We start from the raw sequence: 19337 nt of genomic DNA, 5'->3' as shown, positions 1-19337 counted from the left end.
ATCCTATAGGAAGGTGATGCTTTCACTGAGGACTTCCTAATGGCCTTGCCTCTAAGATTGATGACAGCCATCATCCTCCCCCTTACCCCCCCAGAGCCCCACAAATCTGGCTGGAGTTAATCAGCTGTGAGATCACTGTTGGGGGGTTGAGGAAGGATTGGTTAATAAATCCTGGGACAATTCACACACAAAAAAAAATGCTTCCATGCAGGCTCGGCCACCTCTGGGGTCAGGTTTAGCTCAGGTTTAATAATATGAAATCTGGAAGATGGAGAGGTGAGGACTGGTCTTAAGGAAGGCTCTTGGAAGATGTCGGAAGAGGTCTGGGTCATATTCTAACTATTGTACACTATTCGAGGTCTGGGCCACTTAGGGGAAGACATAGTCAATTTTCTTACATGTGGTGTTCCCCGTCCCCCGCAATCAATTTATCTTTTTCAGTGCGAAATGTGCCTAGCTCCTTGTATTTACTTAATCATGGCAGATGGTCCTTGAATCAAAAATAGACCTATTCTTCACTCAGATGTCTACTTCAATGAGTAACATGGCCCCAGTATGTCTGGATTAAGAACTCGTCCAAAGTTCATGTTTCAGAGACATTGAATATGATAGGTTTTGTTTTGGGTTTTTTTCTTCCATAGAAAGTTTCTCTGGGACTGTTCTTTCGTCAGTGCTAAGGAGACTTATGTAAGAATTCCTTGTGCCCATTGTCAAGAGTTACCTGCTGAATTAGCCACACTGAAGGCCTCCGGGATGGCCCAGTTTCCCCCGTCTACATAACACCATGAATTGGAATGTAATAAAAACCAGGCTTAGTCAGATACAATAAATCCTTTACATAACCTGACAGGCAAGAAATAAATTGCCCCCTTGGATGTGGAATGATGGTGTTAATTGAAGTCTCAAAACTGGCTCTGTAGGGCTTTACAAAATTCTTTGGTGGCATGGTGAAAAGCAGAATTGGTCTTTGTGGCAGAAGATCCGAGTTCAAACCCCGGCTTGAATCTTTTTTACACTGATCAATCCCTCAATCAATAAAAATTTATTAAATGCTTCTATACTGGTAGGCACCATGCTAAAAGACAAAAAGGAAACTGTTCCTGCCCTCAAGATGCTTATATTCCATGGGGAAAACAATATGTGAATATCTAAGTATTTGCAAGATAGAATTTTTATAAAAGGAAGGTAATTAGGTCAGGGTGGCCATTGGGAGCTGGGGTACATGTCAGAAACAGTGACATTTAAACATCACTTCTTAATGGATCTTCCAACATAAAACCATTACTTTGAATAAAAAAAGTAAATTTATTTGAGGAAAATAAGTCAATACGTTGGCTAGGTCTGAGTTTCTATGCCTTGTCTTGCTTTTTTGACCACCACTTCTCAACCAATAGATGGGACAAAACCTATGCCTAATTTTTCACTGGATTTGGAGTCAGGAAAGATGGTTTTGAATCCTGGGTTGGCTAAACTTCCTGTATGACCTTGGGTTTCCTGTATGACCTATGTCTCTGGGCTTCACTTGCCTCATCTTTAACATGAGAAGTTGGATTAGGTCAGTCAACAAGTTTTTATTAAATGCTTACTATATGTCAGGCACTGTGCTAAACACTGATTAAGTATCTACTAATGTCCCTTATAGCTCTAAATTTATGAGCTATGATTCTAGGTCACTTCTGCTCCTCGAGCCTCAGTTTCCTCATCTGTACAACAGGAATAACAATGATAGCTCATGGGGCTGTTGGGAAGAACACCCACACTTGGTAAATTTGAAAGCAACAAAGAAATGAGGTTTTTATTAGGCTTTTTGGGGGTAGGGGTCCCTCTCATTTCCATTTCTCCATGCTGTCTGTAAGACAAGGCAAACATTTACAATCTAGTCGCCTCCTTCCATATGAAAACCTGATTATTTTTTAAACAAAATCAGGATGTTTTTAATCATAAATCAATCACACATAATAGCCTGATCTCTTGTCAAGAAAGAATCCCATAAAACAAGTCGTTTCTTCAAACTCCAGATGAATGAAACATATGTCTGTTCTATGCTCCGTGCTACAGCTATACAGGACTACTGTAGGGGTCTGAATATAAGCCACCCTAGAGTATAAACTACCCCTGAAAAATGAGATCTCTTGGAAAGAAAAAATATACAGAGACATAGACTGAAAATAGCACCAATTATGAGACATACTTGGATTTTTATTACAGGCCAGATTTGGGCAGGAGTTGTGTGGGAGAGGCAGGAAAGTACAGATTATAATCAAACCAATATCTTAGTTTACAGTTGGGTCTGTATCATAGGATTTAGAGCTGAAAGGAACCTTAATGATAATTTAATCCAGCCGCCTTATTTTAAAGAGGAAGAAACTGAAGTCCAGGGAAGTCTATGGACTTGCCCATGGGCCCTAGAGCGAAGAAGTCGCAGCATCCAGGACTGTCTGAGGTCTCCTGACTTCTAATCCAGTGGAGAAATAGATTCAGAGCTATCAAATTGCTCCTCAGTGCAAAGACCTATCATTTCAGCATGATTGTTCTTATAGAGGTGTTCCATAACAATTTATAGAGCCCTCCAGTCTCTGTGAACTTGACCTTGCCAATGACACAAAGGATAAGGGAGAGGTTTATGGTATAAGTGTGGGTGAGCTACCAGATATTTCCATTTATGACCAATACTTGAGAAGTTGTGTGACTATCCAGGAAATGTATGATCAGAAGAAGAGATGGGCAAATCTTTTGGTATAAGTGAGGGATAACGACTGATGGATAGTTGGAAGGCTTCTTTGGTACCTTCTGAATAGTACACACACACACACACACACACACACACAGATTTAAAGGAAGACCTCTGACATGGTGGTCGTACTCTCTGTGGAGAAACTATAGAAGATCAAGGGTAAGAATGATACACAAAGAGAAAACACAGATAGGTTGTAACCTGTATTGATGGAAAGCACACCCGTACCACACTGATGATATCACACATTCTTTGGAGTATTAAAGTTAAAAAAATCAGAGAAAAGGAGATGAGATAGAGATAGATTAAGGGGGTAACTGAGCATTGGAATGATTTGTTTCTTTGTAGTTTCTTTGTTTGGTATTTGAGAATAGAGAAGACCAGAGAATATTTTTAGTCAGAAGAGGAAGGTAGAGTTAAGCACTTGAGAGCAAGATTTGGAAGAGCTTCTGTGGGGATGGTGATGGGGAGACAGTAAGAGATGAATGCAAGAATTGGCATGGATCAAAGAAGGCCCACCTGAATTTACTTCTAGTAGTATATGGATGGTCAGGAGTAGAGAAAATCTCTCCCTGTCAACTCATTCATTCCTTTCTGCCTACAAATATGCTTATGCCTCTCCCATTCTGGGAGCTGGGGGTAGGGAAAGTCCTCATGTGATGCTTCCACTCCATATATCACTTCTGTCCTTCATAACTAAACTCTTCAAAAAGGACCTCTACAGTAGATGCCTCCACTTTCTCTCCTCCCACCTTCTTCTTAACCCTTTACAATCTAGCTTCCAACTTAATCATTCTGCCTGAACTGTTCTCATCCAAATGATCTCTTGCTTGCCAAATCCCGAGTGGCCTTTTCTCTGCCTTCTTTCTCCTTGACCTCTCTGTTGCCTTTGACACTGTTGATGACCCTTTTCTCCTTGATAGTCTCATCTCTCTAGGTTTTCAGGGCTGCTCTCAGTTCTGGTTCTCCTTCTACCTCCATGTCCTTTGCTGGATCCACCTCCAGATAATGCCTTCTAACAGAGTTCTGTGCAGCTCTCCTCTCTTTCTCCCTCTTCTCCTTCTCTGCTATTTTCCTCGATGATCTTATCAACTCCCATGGATTTAATTATAGTCTCTATGATGATGATGGCAACTAGGTGGCAACGTGGATTGAACACCAAGTCTAGAGTTAGGAAGACCTGAGTTCAAATCTGGCCTTAGATATGTACTAGCTGTGTGATCCTGGGCAAGTCACTGTCCTGGTAACCTCAATTTCCTCATCCATAAAATGAGCTGGAGGAGAAAATGGGAGAAAAATAATAAGAACTCACATTTATGGAGGGGCTTAAGGTTTGCAAAGGGCTTCACCTCTATTATCTCATTTGAGCCTCATAACAAAGATGAAACAGTCCTTCCATTTGTTGTTCAGTCGACTTTTCCTGATGCCATTTGTGATTTTCTTGGTAAAGATAGCGGAGCGCTTTGCCGTTTCCTATAGGTTATACTGACATTATCATCTGATAAAATGAAAGTTCCTGAAGGTGAAACTGACTTACCTGGAATCATCTGCCAAAAAAATATGTGAGGTTAAATTCAAATGTACATCTTCGTGAATATTAAGTCCAGAGGTTGATGCCCAGCCTACATCACACTGCCTCACTGCATAAGAGTCACATTGACAGAATTTGGTAGTGGACTGACTGTGAAAGAGGTGAAGAAAGGATCTCAGAGGTAATAGGGAGTCACTAGAGTTTTTCAAATAAAGAGGAAGGGAGGTGACATGGTCAGATGTGCAATAGGAGAAGAGCAGTGACATCAAGTTTCCTCAGGATCCATACATAAGGGACATCTTAAGGGAAGAGCTACAATGTGGCAGGTGTTGTGTTTCACACATTATATTTCAACCAAACCAGCCTCCCCAGCTGTTTCTCACACATGACACTCCATTTCCCAGCCTTGCTACATATCATCCCCCATATCTGGAAGGCTCACCCTCCTTCCTTTCACCTCCTAGCATTCCTAGCTTCCTTCAAAGTTCAGCTCCTAGTTTCTTCCTATACAAAAAAGGTCCTACAAGGGCAGCTCTAACTGAGAAATCACTCTTTCAAGCTCCAGTCTTCAAGAGGGGTATTGAGGTTAGAAGTATGTCTATTCCAAATCAGATGTTTGCCATCTAGGGATATAACACTCTTTTAGAGTTAAGGATAAAACCACTTTTACTGATCTCTCTGGGTAGGTAGTGGTCCTACTCCAAGCCAAGCAGATAACAGTTATCTTAATCTCAGTTTAGCTCATATCCCACTAAATGCTTATTGCATAAAAGGTGATGATAGATAGTAAGCAAACATATTTACTGAAGTCTTCAGAGTTAAACAGATTAATTTTAGGGGATGGGATTTGTTAAAGTCAGAAGGTTCTGCAGGAGATAAAATTAAATCTCAAGTCAATCAAGGAGAAAACCATCTCATCCAAGTCTGCTCTTAACAGACAATGGGAATCAAGGGACAGGTTAAGATTTTGCTTTTCCTCAGTAGGGAGGGTTCTCAAGTAGCCTTACAAAGTCCATGCCTTGCCACCTCAACTTTTCTCTCCCAAGTCTCTCCAGCAATCAGGAATCATGTCACGCTCAATTTAAACCACATGAAGCATCACAAACCCAAGTGTCTATGTGGTTTCCTCCATTAGAACATAAATTCCTTGAGGGTGAGAGGTGTTGTCTTTGCATCCCCAACACCTGACTGAATGCTTGGCACACAGGCACATTGTAAATGCTTACTGACTGATCGACTTTTGGGGCACGGAGCATAAGATAAAAACATCTTTGACCTTCCATAACGTATTTTCTCTGTAGGGGAGGAAATGCAGGATTTAGAAATTATAACAGGCATATCTTTGATCAAGAAGGGATTTTAGAGGCCATCTAGTCTAATACCTTTATTTTGCAAGAGAAAAAATTGAGGCCCACCGGAGTGAAGTGACTTAGGATCATAAATACAGGTTCAGAAGGAACCTCAAAGACCATCTATGAAATCCAAATCCCTCCTTTTACATATGAAGAAACTGAGACCCTGCAAGGTTAAGTGATTTGCCCAAGTAACATAGATAATAAGCATGGGATTTGAATCCAGGTCCTATGATCCCATACTTAGAATTCTTTCTAGAGTCTTCCATATCTAAACATATAAAAAAACTAAAAGATAAGGGGAAAGGAGTGATTAGAAAAGGCTGCACCTTGAAGTAAGCTAAGGGTTCTGAGAAGGCAAAAAACCCCAAGTAAAGGGGTCAGAGTTGTGAAGGCATAGCAGCCAGCAGGAGATGGGAGTGAGGGGAGAAGGATAGCCAACTTCAGGGAAGAATAAGAAAAGGAAACTGAGATACAGAGAGATTCACTGATTTCCTCAATGTCCCTCAATCAACAGAGACCACTGGATAATAACTGGGAATTACAATAATAGGGAAAGCACAGATGTTTTTTCCATTTGAGAAAAATGGATGATATGGTCACTGATGCTTAGTGACGACTCCACATGAAGACAATACAAACAGATGCTCGGACTGGTCTTGTTAATTCAATTCTTAAATGAATTTAACATGGAAATATCCATAAATCCTCCAAACTGGGAGGGACTGTTACTTGGAAATTTCTCTTAAAAGGTTGTAATTTTTTAAGCAAAATGAACCTGTAGTTAATTAGCCTTAAGTTCTCATGAAGTCTGACCCATGAATTTTATCTATTTCACATTCCGCTGGAGCACTCAATCCCAATTATTGAATTTGGAAGATTGATGGCAAGCCTTGAAGGACCACTACTGACAAAAAACATTTGAATAACTCATATCCTTCCCCCTTCTTCACAGAATGATTCATCTAATGTCATCCGCATTTCATCTTTGACTCATATAAAGTACATCGTAACAGCCTTTGTAAGACTTGTAATTATTGCATCTATTTTGGGCCTGCTATTCACTGGCTCTTCCTAGGCCTTTGGAATTAACAATCAGGCTTCTTTCCTCTTCATTATTTAGTACCCGACAAAATGGAGATGGTGCCAACCAATCCAGATCCTTGGATCAATGACCCAATTAGAGTTAAAAGTTAGAGATACGAAACTTCTCCCAGGGAAAAACTCTCATGGCTCCCCCAAAAACAGTCAAACATGGGAAATGGGAGGGAGAGGGAAAGAGAGACAGAGAGAGAGAGAAAGAGAGAGAGAGAGAGAGAGAGAGAGAGAGAGAAACACTAAGCCAAAGTGAGAAATCCAATTAGTCTCAATTTAAAAAATCATATTTAACACCTTAGAAGGAATCATTCTATGCTCTGAACAAAAACAAAACAGCCCCTGCCTTCATGGGACCTCCATGCTAATAAGGGGAATACAACATACAAAAAAGAAAATGTAAATTCAAAGCAACATGGAGCAGGGTCAGCCAGTTAATCAATGAAGTGCTTACCTCGGGACAAGGAGAAGGGGAAAAGAACAAATACTTATTAAGCACCTGCTATGTGCCAAGCACTGTGCTAAGTGCTGGGGATACAAAAAAAGGCAAAAGATTGGTGCCTGCCTTGAAAGAGCTCCTGATCTAGTCTCTATGTGACCACCTCTCTGAACCTGTTTCCTCATCTGTAAAATGGCAGGTTTTGTCTAGATGGCCTCTGGGAATTAAAAGGTAAGTCATCGATGGGCTGTGATCTCTCACGGTGGAGGAAATGCCCCACATTGACAAAATTACCTTCTCCATTTCCATGTATTTCATTAATCAGCTAGAATTGATTACACACTACTAGGTCTCAGGCACTGTCCTAAGCCCTGTTCTCCTTACTATTCCTTGAACACAGCGTTCATCTTCACAGTATTACACTGGCCAGCCCTCGTGTCACAAACCCTCTCTTCACCTTCCCTGGTTTCTTTCAAGGCTCAGCTTCCCCAGGAAGCCTTCACTAGTCCCCCACCCTTCCCTCTGAGGTCACCTTCTACAGGCTCTGGACATACCTTGCAGGTACATAATTGATCACATGATTTCTCACCCATTTGAATGTGTTTTTTAAAGCTCTAGCCAATCCTTAGTACAGTTCCTGATGCATAATAAGACCTTAATAAATGTTTATTGACTGATTCTAATCCTAACTCATTGAAATTGGGAGGAATGTGCTTTGCAAATGTCAAAGCATTATAGAAATATAGTGTTATTCATATTATTTCTTGTAATAAATTAGAAGAAATTTCACCTCAGCTTCTGACCCAGGACAAGACACTTAACCTCTCAATAATGCCCCAGGAAAATCTCTAAGATTCAGTTTCAGAAGAGCTGTAGATCTCTATTGGTAGAGGGAGATTCCACACATCCAGGTCAGAAAAAAAAACCAATGAACAACCCCTCCCCCCAAACAAAAACAAATTATATTTATTTATAATTTTATGTGTGCATGTATATATATATATATATATACACACACATATACACCAGTGATGTAGATTATACATTATATTCATACAAACTATGTAGACATATATACTGATAATATAGGTCCATATTATATGCATATGTGTATACACACACCAATGATCTAAGCATATAAACATAAATAGATAAATACATGATATAAATATATATTGTTTATACTGATGGTATAGACACAAATCATATATATTACACATCAATAATATATAGATGATATATCTATATGATATACATTGATGACATAGATATATTTATATATATGCCACAATGATATAGACATGCAGATTTTACATATATGTATCAATGAAATAGATATATATATATTTACTGATGACATAGATATATATGTACGTGCATAGATAACAAATGATTTAGACAGACATAGATAATACAGACAGTGATACTTATTCAGACTACCCTGTACTACTTAAAGCATCAAAATCTAGAGCTGGAAGAGACTTCGGAGGTCAATTAGTGCCATTGCCTCATTTTACAGATGGGGAAACTGAAGTTCAGAAAAATTAAATGATGTGGCCAAAGGCACAAAGCTAGTAAGTATCAGAGGTGGGATTTGAACCCAGGTCTTGTCTAGCAGGTACAATGGATAGATACTAGGCATGGAATCAAGGAAGATTTATCTTCTGAGTTCAAACCCAGCCTCATAGACTTACTGTGTCACCCTGGGCAAATTATTTAACCATGTTTGCTTCAGTTTCCTCATCTGTAAAATGAGCTGGAGAAGGAAATGGCAAACCACTCCAGTATCTCTGCCAAGAAAACCTCAAATGGGGTCACAAAGAGTTGGACACAACTGAAATGACTGAACAAATTCCTTGCTCCAAGTTACATACTTTATGACACTGTATGATTTGAATCAACCTTTGCATATTTTCATGTTGTAAATGTTCTTCTGGCCACAGAATGCTCCTGGATCATGAGGTGGCAGGGCAGTGAAATTTGGTCCATTTGGGTGCGTGGTTGGGAGGGAGAACCAGGCAGATGGGAGGCAGCATGATGTAGTAAAAAATCCACTGGATATGGAGACAAAGGACCTCGGTCAAACCCTGGCTCTGCCCCCTACTGACTTTGGTCGAATCACTTCACCTCCTTGAACCTCAGTTTCCTCATCTGTAAAGTAGAGGAATTGCCCTCCACTGGGACAGAGATAGAAAAGTAATCTGGAGACTCATATGTTGGGCCAGGACAGATGTGAGCATGGCACACTCATAGTTATACAGTCTTTTCCTCATCAGAAGCAAATAGGGTAAGTGTTGGCCCCAGTTTCCAGGAGAGGAAACTTCAACTCAGAGAAGTTAAGTCATTTGCCCATGGTCACACAGCTAATGAATATCAGAGGTAGGATTTGAACTCTGGTTTTCCAGGTCACATGAGATCATATTTGTAACGCACTTAGCATGGTGTCTGGTCCATAGCAGCCACTATATAAACGCACGTTGTTGTTTCTAAGTCCAGGACTCAATTCTCTACCTTACTGCCTCACTCCTCCTCTGAGATAGGAGTCAGCAACATTTTTTTCCCCACCTTGGTTGCCTGCAGCTTCTTATGCTAGCTGCTAAAATCTTCTCCTCCTCCCTGCCATAAAAAGGTCAGGATGTCAGGGGCAAACCAAAGGGGTAGAGACACCTAGATCTTTGAAGAACTTGTTTCTCTGATTCTCCATTTGTCCCTTTGATGGTTCCAAGTCGGTTTACCATCCTTTCACCAAGTGCCTCAGATGCTTTCTCTGAACATGGGACTTGTCAAAAGACAAGAGCCTGTGCTGAGAGGATAATGGCTGTGTTTCTGACTCCGCTAAGCCTCACCTTCTGCCTGTTCCTGCCGGCCCATTACCTCCCCCACCTGAGCAGCTGTTCGTTTTCAACCCTGATGACATCATGGGCAGCCAGGGGCCATCCATCTCCCAGCTCTGACAATGGGCCCCAGGAAGCCCCTCATCTTCCTTGTCATCCTGGCTCAGGTCTCTCATACAGGCCAACTCTGAAGTCACTGAGCAGCAGTCCCCAAAAGCTGATAGCTCATTTCCCTACCACCTGCTACCTCTGTCGACTTTGTTTGACCTTTGGGATCTTCAAACATATTCCATTCCCAGTCCCCCTCCATTTTCCCTCTCAGGGAAACACTACCTTGGATCAGGTTTTCCTTTGTCTGTTTCCTATATCCTTCCCTTCTGGACCCCCTACTCTTCTCATCGGCCTTCTTTGTCTATTTCCCAAAGAATAATTACTTTCTGTAGAAATCCTTTGGGAACTTCACAATCAACTTTAGGCCATTTCCTCTGAGGTCCACAAGGGTAATAGAAACAGTTTTGAAGTTCAGGACCATTAATCCTGGTGGCAAAATCCCACAATCTATGATGGCCAAGGTCCTGAAACCTCTGGCCAACTCAAGTGAGGCTAGGAGAGGCTTACATGATGTGAAGGATGACAAGTCTATGACCTCATAACCCTGCATCCTACTGTTCAAGCCCTTGGACTATGCTATGCTTAAAACCTATGGCATCTTTCAGCACAGTCTAATGAGTAAGACTTTCTACCTACACATACATGCACACAGGGAAAAATCACACAGGTAAATATACTCTTTAGAACTGCTCTGACCTAGGGGAATCTCTGTCTCTTTTCTTTTTCTCTTTCCCTTTCTTTCTTTCTCTCTTTCTCTTTCTCTCTTTTTCTTTCTCTCTTTATCTTTCTTTCTCTCTCTTTCCCTCTTTCTCTCTTTCTCTCTCTCTCTTTCTTTCTTTCTTAGTGTAAGGACTACTGTAACACAAGCCCAGAGGATAAGGCTCTTTTTACTTTTATCTCTTGCCTAGAGGCAACCTGAGAGTGGGAGAGAAAGACTGGTGCCCTCATTAGGTTATTGGCAACAGCTGCTGCCTTCCTCCCCCACAGACGCCCGGCCCTTTCTTCCTGATTATGGTAACACCTGGGGGACCTGCCTGATTAAAGACAAGTCTGAAAAGCAGATATTTCCTGCACAATCTTTTCTGGAGTTTCCTATGCACTCCCTCCCCCCTCCACTCACACGCTCAAACACACACACACACATCCCCTTTCAACCCCCCTTCTCACTTCCCTGACATATTTCTGACTTGCATTGTAAGTCAACATTCTCCATGAAGTTGTGAAGATGTCAAGGCGGACCTGCTCTGTTCAGTAAAATAAACACAACTGTTCATTTTCAAAAGGAAAGACTTCCAAGCTGTCCATGTTTTCCCTTCTGTTCCAATCCTCAGTGTTGCTACTTTGGTTGTGACATTTGTTTTGTTTTTGCTACATGAAGCTTTAAAATTAATTTGTGTGTGTGTGTGTGCACGCGCGTGTAAGATTCTAAGACCATGACTTTCAGGGAAACTCAGAGAGTCAACTTTTTAAATATGTCTTGACAGCTCTCATGCCCCAAATGGATTGGCACTGCCCAAAGTTGTCAAGTATCAACCCCTGCCCACTGCCAACATTCATGGCTTGCCCCAAGTACAGAGCAGAGAGAAGCAAAACAGCATGATGTAAGAGATAGCCCATCAGCTCCAAGTCAGAAGAGACCTGGCTTCTGACATCAGCCAGCTGGGTGGCCATAAGCAAGTCACTTCTCTGAACTTAAATCTCCACATCTGTAAAATAGGGATAATTATTCCTGCACTGAATCACTCCCAGAGCTGTGGTGAAGGTCAAAAGTAACAAGGTATCCACTCAATGTTATACCCTAGTGACTTGAGTGTTGCAAAGGGAGTTGGGCAGACCTGGGTTTGAATCCGTCCTCAAACATCCTGGGCAAAGTCCTTACTTAACCTTTTCTCAGTCCCAGTAGTACCTACTCCATAGGATTGTTGTGAAATTTAAATGAAATCGAGGGATCCTAGTTCTAGAGCTAGGAAAGACCCTGAAGGCCAACTAGAGCAGAGATGTCAAACACGGGGGGCCCATAACCCTCCTGAGTGATGCTGGAACCAGATTCAAATGTAATTGGGAAATAGTGAACTGGAAACCATGGAGGGACTCATCAATTGCTTACTGGCTGAAAAAAAAAAGTACATTGTGAATATGTACACTTTGTATACAAATTGTATATATGTATACTTTGTATGCAAATTATATATATGTATATTTTGTATACAAATTCTATGTATGTATGTTTTGTATACAAATTCTATGTATGTATACTTTGCTTGTATTAGTCTTCCCTACACTTAGCACAATATCTGGCATATAGTAAGCATTTAATAAATGCTTTTTCTAATTTGGTCTAATAGAATATTCTTATACAATAAGAAATGGAGAAAGGGAAGGTTTGAGAGAAGTGTATGAACTGATGGAGAGCAAAGTGAGCAGAACCAGGAGAAGAGTTGTTACAATAATAGCAACATTGTAAAGACAATTAGACTTAGAAACTGATCAGTGAATGATCATCCAGGATTCCAATAGACCATTCATTCCAACAGGGTACCATCTAACTGCAGCCTACTAACTCTACTAACTCCCTCCTGCAAGAAGGCACAGAATGAGAAAACGTGGAGACACATCCAATGAAGGAATTGGTTTTCCTTGAAATATATATGTATGTGTGTGTGCATGTATATATGTATGTATGCCTGTATGTATTAACAATGATTTGGTGTGTTTTTGTCAGTATGGCTGGAGGTGGGAGGGGTGGAGGAGAGATGGGAGAGAGAGAAAGTCAATGCTCATTCATTGAAAATAAAATAAAAGTTAAAAAGAAAGGCAAAGGCAAAGACAGTCCCTGTCCTCAAAACTTACGTTCCTATAGGAAGAGACAAAGCTTATATAGGGGAGTGAGAGCCAGGGAGTTGTGCTGTGCTATCTGAAAGATGGTCATAAGGAAGAGAGGGACTAGACTCATTCTCTTTGGTCCCAGAATCAGGACAGAACCAGGAGGAATCGGTGGAAACTGTAGAGAAGCAGAAATTGGTTGAATAGAAGGGAAAAAATCTCTAAACTCCTAGATTCTTTCTAGCTGTTACCAAATGCACATAGCAGGTCCTTAAGGAATTGTTCATTAAAATAAATCAAATGGAATTGAATTCAGAGTCAAAGAATATGAATCTGACTATATGTGAACATGGACGACTCACCCCAATTTTCTAGTCCTAAGTTTTCTTCTTGGTAAAATGCAGGGTCAGAGTGACTGTCTCTAAGGTCCCCTCCGGTTTTATTCTCATCAGCATTATGAATGATGCTCTAAACCCTTCAATTCCAGAAAATAGGCACTTGCTTTACTCTCTTGGGCTTGACTCCCTGCCTCAGTTCCCTGCCTGGTACTTCAGGTCATTCCGAGATCTTGCTTTTCCCCTTTAGTCTTCCTGAGGACCAGAGTTCTACTACCAAATTCAGTCCATATGGCTAGGTTCCCTTTTCCTGCTGCCAGACCTCTCCTAAAACAAACTGCCTGCTTACTTGGACCTCTCAGTTCACAGGATAAAATGTAAGCTCTTTTTATGGGTGAGAGGTTGTATTTAACTGAATCCCCAGTGCCTAGCAGAGTGTCTGACACATAGTCAGCTCTTAATAAATGTTTGTTGACTGAACAATAGAACTTAAATTTCAAAGGGAGCTCAGGGGTCATTGAATCCAATACCTCCTTTGTTTAGAGTGAGAAAATGACTTCCTCAAGGTCACACAGCTCTTACTACTACTACTACTATTTCAGCTACTTCTAGGCAACTAACTAACTGCCTGTCATCACTGAATAGGTTCACATGATGCCCATGTGTCTGAATTTCTTTTTTCATCATACCCATCACTCAGATGCTGTATGAGACCAGTCCCTGACATACCTATTTTGGCCCATTCTAATGCACAAAGGTAAGCACGGGATCTTGGGATCATAGATTTAGAACAGAAAAGAACCTCAGTGGTCATGCAGTCTAATCTTCCTCTTCCCTTGTTTTACAGATGAAGAAACTGAGGTCTGAGAAGTGAAATAGGCTTGCCTAAAGCCATCAAGATAGGAGCCTAGGATCATAGATGGAAATGCTGCTTCTAGCCTCACAGGCCATCTTATGCAATTCCCTCATTTTACAGATGAGCAAACTGTGGCCTAGAGGGAAGTGGATTCCTCATGGTAACCAGAGTATGGAAGCTGAGATTTAAGCCCAGTCCTCTGACTCCAAACCTAGCACACTTTACAATGTACCTTGTTCTGCTGAATTGGTACAGGGTTTTCGTTAAGTTGTTTCAGTCATATCCAATTCTTCTTGGCAAAGATATTGAAGTGGTTTGCCATTTCCTTCTCCAGATGAGGAAACTGAGGCAAATAGGATTAAGTGACTTGTCCAGGGTGACACAGCTAGTAAGTATCTGAGCCTGAATTTGAATTCATGTCTTTCTAACTCCAGGATCAGTGCTCTATCCACTGTGCCACCTAGCTAGAGGGCTTAATTCTTCTCTATCTACCTTTTAGCCTCTCCCCCTCTCTAATCCATCCTTCCTACCACTGACAAAGTAAATTTCCTAAAGCTCTTTGTAAACTTTGAGTAAGTGATTGAATAATTCTCCTATTCAATTGTTTTACTATGAAGTCCTGTTACACTGGCACCAGGATAGGAGGTGAAGTATAGAGTTAAATACCAACCAACTCCTATTGAAGACTGAAAGTGGCTTCTTCTCATTCCTTAGTATGTTCAAAGGCCCATATCTTTTCTTGTCAATTTCATTAAAGGCTCCAGCTTCAAAATAACATTTGTGGCCAAGGAGATTTCATTTTCCCCTCTGATAAACAGGCCTAATTCCCTTTTCTTTAATGTGGCTCCAAGTGCCTTAGGTTACAATGGGGGTTTTGTGATGCCCCAAAACATCTTTGAATCCATTCTTATCTTTCTAGCCTCTCATTTGCTACCCAGGTCCAAATGTCCCTGCTCTGATTGCCTATGGGGGAGCCAATAGTGCCAGCCACAGGTAGGATGCTCCCAAGGGTGGGAAGCGGAGAAAGCCACAGGTGGATCTTTTTTCCATGCAAGTGAGCAATTCAGAACTGTACGGAACAATACCTGGCTTTGACAAGTCCCCTGAGGGCAAATGCTGTGGGATCATATTCTGGGTGAGGCCACCTCATGCTGAGGTCCTGCTGGTTCTTTTATGGGACCCCTGGGGCCAGTCCTGTGCACCATTCTGGACATAACTGAGGCTGCTGCGTGTGCCTTCTCTAACCTATTGAGCCCTCTGAGAGACATCTCAAAAGTGACCAGAGATCTCCAGGAAACAAAACACCATTGGAAGGGTCAGGATTTGAGGCCTGGAATGGTTTACTACATTCAGCAAAGTGCTATCTCTTCAAAGAGTCCTGGATCTGTAGACATAAGACTGGGGTTCAATCCTAGCACTTCCATTTGATCCCTTGGTGAGCCTAGGCAAGTGTCTTCTCTGGAATTCAGTTTCCTCATCTGTAAAATGAGAGAACTGGACTAAATGACCTCTGAGGTCCCTTTAGATGTTAATCTATGACCTTGTGTCTAGAAGCTTGGATTCTACCCCTGGGACACAGGCTCTAACAGGTGTCATTATTTTGCCTAGAACTGGGCCTCCTGGCCATTTCCTGGTCATCTTCACATGCCATCCCCTTTCCAGTTCCCCTTTTTGGGTAGTCTTTCCCTGTTAGAATGTAGAATCCTGGAGGGCAGAAGTTTTTTTTTGTATTCTCAGTGCTTCCTACAATGTCTGGCACATAGTAGGCATTTAATAAATGCTTACTGAATTGAGTTGAATTGTATCCTCAGCCCTTAGCCCAGATCTTGGCACATAATAAGTGCTTAATAAATATTTATGTATATCTCTTTACCCATCTATCTATTAAATGAGATATGTATAGAATACTTAACACAGTGCTGGGTACACAGTAGGCACTAAAACTTTATTCACTTCCCTTTCCCCATCTATCTACTCCCAACCACCCTCATTTTACCTAACAGGGAAGTTACATAGGGTGCTAAGGACTATTCAGTCACTTACTCAGAGTTTACAAAGTGCTTTAAGAAGTTTACTTTGGCAGTGGTGAGAAGGATGGAGAGGAGAAGAGGACAGAAGTGGGGGCATCAGTTAGGAGGCTACATATGAGAAGTGATGAAGTAGGATGATAGTAATGGGACTAGGAAGGAAGGAATGGTCATAAGGGTCATTTCTGAGATAGGATCAATAGAACTTGGAAATTGATCCAATATGACAAGTGATGAAGAAGGATGATGCCAAGACTTCAAACCTGGGAAGATGGTGGTCAAGGGGGATAGGAAAGGTAAAAGGAAAAGGAAGGAAAGGTTTTGAAGGGGAAATAACCAGATTAGTTTGAGATATGTTGAGTTTGAGGTGTTGACAAGAAATACGCAGGGAGATACCCTAAAGGCAGCTGGAAATATGGGACTCAGAGCCTTGGAGTTATGTTTGACTTAGCATGAAGTAATGGAAAGAATATTGGCTCTTGGGCAGAGATTCTTAACCTGGGTCTAGGTTAAGAAATCCAGGATCCAATTTAAACAAAAAAGAGCTTATATGATTTTCACAATTGAATTTCGGTATCATTGTTTCCTTTGTAATCTGGTGGGCTTTATCTTATGCATTTAAAAGCATTATCCTGATAAGAGGCCCACAGGCATCACTGGACTGCTGAAGAGGTCTGGAATTTGAAAAAGATAAAGAACCTCTGGGGCTAGATTAAGAGAGCTTGGATTTCAATTCCCCTTCCAGACACTTACTACTTGTGGGAGCAAATCACACAACTTCCTTGGGCCTCAGTTTCTCATGAAAGCGAAAGGATTGATCTAGATGGTATTCCATCTCTGGATCTAGATCTTATGTGTGACTTTCACTTCCACAGTCCTCAGTTTCATTATCTATAAAATGAGGGAGTTGGACTACTAGATGGTCTCTGAGGTCCCTTTCCAATGTATCTATATAATACTAGAACTTTCCCCATTCTCACCACCAATATGCCAACAATAGCCATGTCCTATTAACTTTATCTGTGTAATAAATTTAAGATCCTCTCTCTTCTTTCCTATGAAAAGCTGCAAAGGTGGTGGTCAGTGACTTGGGCAAATTTCAAACCAAGGCTTTGGATACCAAATCCAAGACTTTTCCCAATCTACCAAACCAAAATAGAGAAGGGTTACTATTTCGTAATGTAACAACCAATCAAGCACTAACAAGCCTTAATGGAGAAACTACTACATGCTAGAAATAGGTGTGCTGAATTTATTCATAGAGTTTGAAGGAACTGTAAATGTTCAGCCTAGAAAAGACTTGGGGGAAACATGAGAGCTGTTTTCAAGCAGTTCATTAGTCTCCCAGACTGGAAGAGATCATCTACTCCAATACCCTCATTTTACAGAAGAGGAAACTGAGACCCAATGAACTTATATCACCTGTAAATGGTGGTAAGTGGAAGGGCTGGGATTTGAACTCAGCCCCTCTGACTCCCAAGCCAGTATCCTCTGTACACCTTGACTGGGTCTGTTTGTCTCCAGAGAACAGAGCTACGATCTATAGGTAGAAGGAACATTGAGGCAACTTTGGGTTTGATGTCATGAAGATGACCTTATGATGAAGAATTTCATTTTGCCAAAGAAGAAGCGGCTTCCTGGGGAGGTAGAAGATTCCTTCTCTTTGAGCAAAGATCTTGGTAAGGTTCATATGATGGACACTGGACTAAATGGCCTCCAAGGTCCCTTCCAATCATCTAAGATTCCATGACTCCTCCTGTCTTAATTAAACTGTTATATTAATGGGCTTCTCCTCCCCCAACGTTTTCCAATTCAGTCTGATTCAGCCAGCCCAGAAGCCTGGAACATCAGACTTAGAATGATAGGACTCAGAGGTCACTTAATCCTCTAGTATTTGAAATGAGGAAACTGAGGTCTAAGGACACAGATAAAGTATCAGAAGTAGATCATAGATTTAGAGATAAAGGGACCTCAGAGGTCACCTAGTCATCTCATTTTACAGATGAGGAAACTGAGTCACAAGACAGTTAAATAGCTTATCCAAGATCACAAAGGTACAAAGTGTCTGGGGTAGGATTTGAACCTGGGTCTTCTGATTTCATAGCTTTCTGCATCTCCATTCACATACCTTTAGACCAGCCAGCTCAGGAGTGGGGAACCTGCAGCTTCAAGGCTACATGTGTACCTCTAGGTCCTCAAGTGTGGCCCTTTGTCTGAACCCAAACTTAACAGAACAAATCCCTTTAATAAAAAGATTTGTTTTATAAAACTTGGACTCTGTCACAAGGCTGCACTCAAGGACTTAGAAGGCCACATGTGGCCTCAAGGCCACAGGTTGTCCAAACCTGAGCTGCTAGCTCATGATAAGTGGACTGTGCCTAATTCAGTCCAGATAGCCAGACTCTCTGAGTAGATTGGGGGAGGTAGAGTCCCCCTCCTTTCCCATGACCACCCCACCCCCATTTCAGAACCAAACTAGCTAAGGCAGCATCCCCCAAGTCCCCACATTCCAGTGGGGATCAGTTTGGGCTGTTACAGTCTTCATCCCTCTTCCAGCTGGTATGGCACCAAGGAAGCCTGGGAAACCCACAGAAGCAGCAGCAGGAGCTAGTGCTTAGCAGCTGTGACTCACCACTTCTACCGATGGCAAGGAGGGGGGAAATGTTCCTTCTCCCCAGGGGAAGAAAAAGTCCTCAAAATGAAAATCTGTGTTGATTAGCCTCTTCTGTGACATACTTCTTCTGTGCCAAGTATGGAAAGATGAAGGGCCCTGGTGGCCCCGCCCAAGGAAAAGCCTCTGTGCCTCAGAGTGTCATGACCACTTAAAAACCCCTTTTTTTGGATGAGAACATGCCTTCTGGCATCCCCTTATCGAGGACATCGCGTCCAGCACTGCAGAGGGCTTTGGTTGTTGTTTGTTTCTCCCTCCTAAAAACATCCAGACACTACAATCCCTCTGATTTTTAGGGATAACAAGGCCTCTAATAAATCCTACTGGAGAGCCCATGGGAGGGTACACATCCATGAATGGCCTTGAATTGGATTGTGAAAATATTGGGAAATATTAAGACCCCAACCAGATGCTGTTGGACTTGGGGACCCAGTCCTGATGTCCAGGACATGTTGTGGCATAATGGAAAATACACTTCACTGGTCTTTATGCCAAAGAGAGGACCTAGGTTGGAATTCACTTCTAGTGA

Source organism: Notamacropus eugenii, chromosome 3 (assembly GCF_028372415.1).
Source record: "Notamacropus eugenii isolate mMacEug1 chromosome 3, mMacEug1.pri_v2, whole genome shotgun sequence".
NCBI classification, from domain to species: domain Eukaryota; kingdom Metazoa; phylum Chordata; class Mammalia; order Diprotodontia; family Macropodidae; genus Notamacropus; species Notamacropus eugenii.
The sequence above is the reverse complement of the archived record's forward strand: the minus strand, read 5'-3'. Positions refer to the sequence as shown.